Consider the following 6667-nt stretch of genomic DNA (forward strand, 5'->3'; position numbering starts at 1 on the left):
TATTCATTGTTTGTCCGATGAGAATCCCCGCATGCTTGAACATAAATGAAAGCCGGATGATTTCGCTGTTGACTTAGACCACGAATGGCATCTGTGTAACGCCTCAATATGTTACAAGCGTCAACTGTGGTCAGAACAGTGTTGTTTGTAGTCGTGTGTGCGTCGTGTCGGTGTAGTTAGCAGTTACCCAACACTACATACACTACTTGAAAGAGGAGGCCGATAGGCACGCGTTGACTCACGCAGGCTGGCGTGAGGTCTGAAACAGGATACGTAATGAATGCTATAAAGAAAAGTACGTAGCTTCTGGAATACTTAACTTTAACCCATCATTTGTATACATCGTTCTTGATGAGACATGCTTTATACGATAACTATCAATTGCTATGGCGCCTTGCTAGGTCGTAGCCATTGACTTAGCTGAAGGCTATTCTAACTATCTGCTCCGCAAATGAGCGAGGCTTCGTCAGTGTGCATCGCTAGCTAAGTCGCATACGTCAACATGGGGTCCTCCCCACGGCGGGCGGAAGCCTTATAACACGACCGTCCGCCGATTTGCGGGGGAGGAATGTGGTGTCACCGCCAGACACCACAGTTGCTAGGTGGTAGCTTTAAATCGGCCGCGGTCCATTAGTACATGTCGGACCCGCGTGTCGCCACTGTCAGTGATCGCAGACCGAGCGCCACCATACGGCAGGTCTCGAGAGACGGACTAGACTCGCCCCAGTTGTACGGACGACTTAGCTAGCGATGCACACTGACGAAGCCTCGCTCATTTGCAGAGCAGATAGTTGGAATAGCCTTCAGCTAAGTCAATGGCTACGACCTAGCAAGGCGCCATTAGCATTACATTGCATGTATCTAAAGAGTCTCACTTGTATCGTCAAGAGCGATGTACAACAATGATGGATTAAAGTTAAGTATTCCAGAAGCTACGTACTTTTCTTTATAGCATTCATTACGTATCCTGTTTCAGACCTCACGCCAGCCTGCGTGAGTCAACGCGTGCCTATCGGCCTCCTCTTTCAAGTAGTGTATGTAGGGTTGGCTAACTGCTAACACTACAGTCGGAGCGAAGTGAATTGAACGTCGGCAGAGTGTTGGTACTCGTATGGTGGGAGCTTCCGTAACTAAGGAAACGGAAGTGTTTGGTGTTTCAAGAGACGTAGTATCGATGACGTATACCGCATACACTGAAAGCGGACAAACGCCATCCACTAAGTCACAACGTGGACGAAAGTGTATGTTGAGTGATCGTAACAGACGGTCATTAAAGAAGATTGTAACGAAAATAACAGGACGACAGCTTAAAATGTCACTGCAGAACTGAATGTGCCACTCGCGAACCTTGTCAGCGCCGAAACGACAGTTAGGGCGCTCTGTAACAAGAAAACTGCAACGAATATGTGATCACTCCATCCTGTGGTCCAATGTCTGTTGTCCAACGCTAATGCTGTGTTCAACGACGACAGAGCCATGTTCTCACAACTTGCGTCGTACAGGACTGGTTTTGTGATCACGAGGATGAACTGTCGCAGCTCACCTGCTGGAAACAGTCACCAGATCTCAGTAGTATTTAGTTTTTGTGGTCTACTTTGGCGATAAGGGTGTGTGAAAGCTATCCACCTCCATCGTCGTTGCGTGAACTTGCCACTGCTTGTCAGGAACAGTGCTATAAGATTCCGTTGAAAATCATACAGGACCTGTAACCATCGATTTCGAGACGACTGCGAGCTGTTATGAATGCCAACGGTTTTCCTATACCGTTTTAGACATGATAATGTGCTGTCCTTTTTCGTTTTTCCTCACTTTTGTCCAACAACTTTTTTCAATATATTCCACAGCAACTCGTCGTTTGACGAAGCCCGTGGTCACGCCGACAGTGTAGACGTATCTGCACTCCGATTGTTGGAACTCAAAGCTTCGGCTGGATACGTAACAGTATATAGTTAGTAAGAGTACAGTTGAAACTAAACTAAAAGATTAACAATATTCACAATGTAATATCGGTTGTGAGAGAAAGCCTTCCCAAAGTAAATGTTAGTAATAAATTATTTAACTGTTGGTTAGTTAAGCTACACATCCGATAGAAGCAGGACACAAGACGCCCATCTGGAGAAGCGATCAGCGAGTGGCAAACCAGTAGCTGGAGGTCGCAAATGTACACTAAACACCCAGTACGATACCAGGTGCTAAATCATCCTGTTATTAGACACCTGTGTGTCGGCAGAAAAAAACCTTGAAAAACTCATAAAAAATAGATAAGAGACATTAGAACATCACAGGAAATACTACAGAAAAAAGCTGCTTTTACGAAAGTCTCTATTTCATTAAGACAGTATGGCTACTCTGTATAGGAAGGCTATATTTTTTTCCACACAATCTGAATTTTTCGCGTGATTAAAAGTTGTTCTCATCTGACGTAAAAGTGCTTGACGTTATCCGCCTCTTTTCATGACATTCTTATTATTTATGCTTCCTTTATCAGCTTTCTCAGTATGAATCGGGTTGTGGCCATTTGGTTTCACTGTTAACAAGTATCGCTAGTATTGCCACATTTATTGGAAGTGACAACCATATGTTATTCGCAGTGACGTAATAGCTTTTGGGGCCGATATCTTACAGTTTACACCAACTACTGTCCCAAACATCAGCGAATGCTGTTCAACTTGCTTTTGTTGAGAAAGGCTTCTGAAGCAAATGAGATACTGATCAACGAGGTCAAAAATAACTCGATGCAGATAAAACGTTTCAACCAAATGACGATTTTTAATTGATATTAGTTAGTTAAAACAGCGATGCCAACGGCCTTGCCGCAGTAGTAACACCGGTTCCCGTAGGATCACCGAAGTTGAGCGCTGTCGGGCTGAGCTGGCACTTGGTTAGGGGACCATCTTGCCCGGCGAGCGCTGTTGCCAAGCGGGATGCACTCAGCCCTTGTGAGGCAAAACTGAGGAGCTAATTGATTGAGAAGTAGTGGCTCCGGTCTCGGAAACTGACATACGGCCGGGAGAGCAGTGTGCTGACCACGTGCCCCTCCATGTCCGCATCCACTGACGCCTATGGGCTGAGGATGACACGGCGGCCGGTCGGTACCTTGGGCCTTCATGGCCTGTTCGGGAGGAGTTTTTTTTTAACATCGATAAAAGTGTATCTATAACTTAAGAATATAACCTAAGAATATTCACAGAGAGTAATATAAAGGATTAACGGTTATAGGCAGGAAATTGCATAGTTCTCCTATGACTGTCCAGCTTTATGACAACTATTATCTAACATAGCCAGAGCAATGCTACTAAAATAAGCTGAAACCACATTTCCATCAAATCAGTGTGACATATAGCAGAAAGGGGACTTCCCATTGTGCCATGCAATAGAGTTTCTGCCCGTTCCATTCGGATACGCAGCAGAGGATGATTGATTGCTTAATTGTCTCTGTGCGCCCTATAGTTAGTCTAAATTTGATTCCGCAGTTCCTACCGGGACCGTGATTTGGGGGAGAGGTATTGCTAAATTTCTCTCTCATTACTGGCTCGTGAAACACAGTGAATATACTTTCGCTTACCGACAATCATTCACAGTCATTCTTTCCACGCGATATTCGCGAATGGGTCAGGGAAGGGGGTGGAGAGATGGATGGGGGAAGTTGGGGTGGGGGGAAAGGTAAGGTAACTTCACGGGGAAGGTAATTTTGTGGTATTTTGTTATAAGTGTGCTACGATGTATCTATCCCCTGTAATATTTCAAATTTGTGGTTCAAAAATGGTTCAAATGGCTCTGAGCACTATGGGACTCAACTGCTGTGGTCATAAGTCCCCTAGAACTTAGAACTACTTAAACCTAACTAACCTAAGGACAGCACACAACACCCAGCCATCACGAGGCAGAGAAAATCCCTGACCCCGCCGGGAATCGAACCCGGGAACCCGGGCATGGGAAGCGAGAACGCTACCGCACGACCACGAGATGCGGGCTCAAATTTGTGGTAAGAGATGTCATGAGGATACATGCATGCATATGCGAAGGAACACGCACTGTGGTGACTATAGCCGCCACGAAATACATGAGATGTATTCGCCTTTGAAAATATGGGCAAGCATCAGCTATATAATGGAATTACGACAATGAAAATTTGTGCTGGATGGGAATTCCAAACCAGATTTCTCGCTTATCGCTAGCAGTCGCTTTACCATTAGGTTATCCGAGCAACCCAAACTTCCATATGTCGTCAACCACGAGTCTACAAGCTGTACTCGAACATTCATTCAGTATGTATTCCCGTACAAGGGGAGACATTTTACTTGAAATCCGCTTGCACGGTGTCGATGGGTAAAATGACATGACTTCCGAGTACGAGAATATCTACAGGGTGAGTCGCGTAAGACGTAACACCCCCATTATTCCGTTGGCGATTGCACGTATCGACAAGCGGTGTTCGGCGAATCATAGCCGACTATGGGGCACATACTTTGGTACATGCACAATAATCACAATGTTTATATTGACCGAGATAATGAAGCAAGTACATTTCTTTTTAAATGGGACTCTATGTTTTTTTTACCATCATTCGAACACTCTGGCAAAGACGCGTATAGTGATGTAACGCATGTTGCTATTTGATTCAAACATCGCTTAAAAGACGCTGGGAAATATTGTACGATTGAAGGTCGAGGCGGTCGGAAGCGGCTGCAGGCTGTAAACACGCCTCGCGCGACCCGCAGGTCGAGTTGCCGTGCTCTATGCAGCATGCACGGTCTACGCTACGTAGGTAAATCCTCATCCGCCCTCTATTAAGCAAAGTTTTAATCACAATAGCAACATGTGTTACATCACTATACGCGTCTTTTCCAGAGCGTTCGAATGATGGTAAAAAAAGTATAGAGTCCCATTTAAAAAAAACATGTACTTGCCTCATTATCTCGGTCAATATAAACGTTGTGATTATTGTGCATGTACCAACGTATGTGCCCCATAGTCCGCTATGATTCGCCGAAAACCGCATGCCGATACGTGCGATCGCCTCCGGAATAAAGGGGGTGTTACGTCTTACGCGACTCACCCTGTATAGTGGTTGTACGAATACAGATTCTAGACACATGGTTGACGACATATGGAAGTTTAGGTCTGGCCGTGAGTCGTGGTCGGAAAGCCATTTAACAACGAAACAGAGGCCGTGGATTCGATTTTCTGTGGTGAACTTGAAACTTTAACAACAGAGTCATGTCAAAGGATTTTAATACCTATAAAGTGCGAAGAATATGAACCAGACATTGAAAATGGAATGTCGGGCAATTTAAAATTCAGTTACACTCCCAAATATCCAGATGAACCCACAGAATTTGTGGTTATAGAAACTAGTAGCCTAGAAGATGTACATACAGATCTGTCGACACAGCATGTATTGAAGGAGGCTGAAGACAATTTAGGAACTGTAATGATGTTTAGTTTCATCAGCGTGGAAATAGCTAAACATGTGATGGGATGAAGTCCGGAATGTCACAGATTGCTGAAAGAAGAAAAGAAACAGAGGCAGAGGAAGCCGAAAGGAAAAGGTTCGAGGGCACCAGAGTTACCGTTGAAAAATTTCTGGCGTAGTAGGCTGCGTTTGATGCTGGATTTAATTTAAAGAAGCAGCGTGAAAAATAGGAGGAAGACAGCAGAAAGATAAAAGTCTTTATGAATCAGATCACAAATTCCTTGAGGATGGTGGTGATACCATTAAAATCGACGAGTCACTCTTCCAACATACTGATGAGCTTGACCTTGATGCTGAAGACTAACTGGATCACGAAGGTAGTTCATGAGATTAAATTTCTCACAAGCACATTCATGAGGTATGACGAAATTGCCATAAATGAATACTGTACATAAGAAGTGAGAAAAAAATACATGCTTCGTTTGTGATTGTTTTAAAAAAATGGTAAGGTGATCGCTTATGATAAGTTCGAGTCCCAGTCACAAATTTTCATTGTCACTATTCCATTGTGGTGTGCTTTACTTTAACCTCGTACAGTTTTGCGATGGCTTCATATTAGCGAAGTTGCTAAATTTCAGTCAAAATCTTTTATTAGCCTAACTCCGTAACCAAGCATTTGCGGACCTATGTTTGTATGAACTTTTTTTCTTTAGTTTTACTTGTAGAATAACATATTAAAAATATTTGCATATCTTCGTAAATCACCCTGTATATGCAGATGTACCTGGCATCTATCTTAAAGCATTCGGCTGTTGAGTCTTTCCAGCATTTCTCCCGTGACTATAACAAACTGTGACATTTTGTGTTGGCTTCCTTTCTATACGTTCAGCATCCCCTGTCAGTTCTATTTACGATACGTTCTATGCATTTGAACAATGTTCTAAGATGGCTCCTTCGAGAGTTTTGTGAGCACTCACCTTTCTTAACTGACTGTATGGAGGAGCACATCCTATAACAAGCCTGGAAGGTGGGATCCGCCTTTAGCAAAACACAATTTTCGTCCCAGACATGTTTCACTGCAGTTTCAGCATAATCTGTGGGATCGTGGACGAGGTGGATGTGGTCGTCATCATGTTTCCATAGGATAATTTCTCCAGGGTAGACTGATGCGATAGAAGGAATTCGTCTACTAAATTCACCAACCTCGTCCGGTCCTCTGATGACAATGACATCAGTGTAATACCATCTTTC

At 43.9% G+C, this 6667-nt stretch overlaps 1 pseudogene; it reads left to right on the top strand.

Annotated features, from left to right (window-relative positions):
- The first annotated feature begins 4339 nt into the window (after window positions 1-4339).
- On the top strand, window positions 4340-5804 carry LOC126195481 (RWD domain-containing protein 1-like; annotated as a pseudogene).
- Window positions 5805-6667: the final 863 nt, after the last annotated feature.

The sequence above is a fragment of the Schistocerca nitens genome, chromosome 7 (assembly GCF_023898315.1).
Source record: "Schistocerca nitens isolate TAMUIC-IGC-003100 chromosome 7, iqSchNite1.1, whole genome shotgun sequence".
NCBI classification, from domain to species: domain Eukaryota; kingdom Metazoa; phylum Arthropoda; class Insecta; order Orthoptera; family Acrididae; genus Schistocerca; species Schistocerca nitens.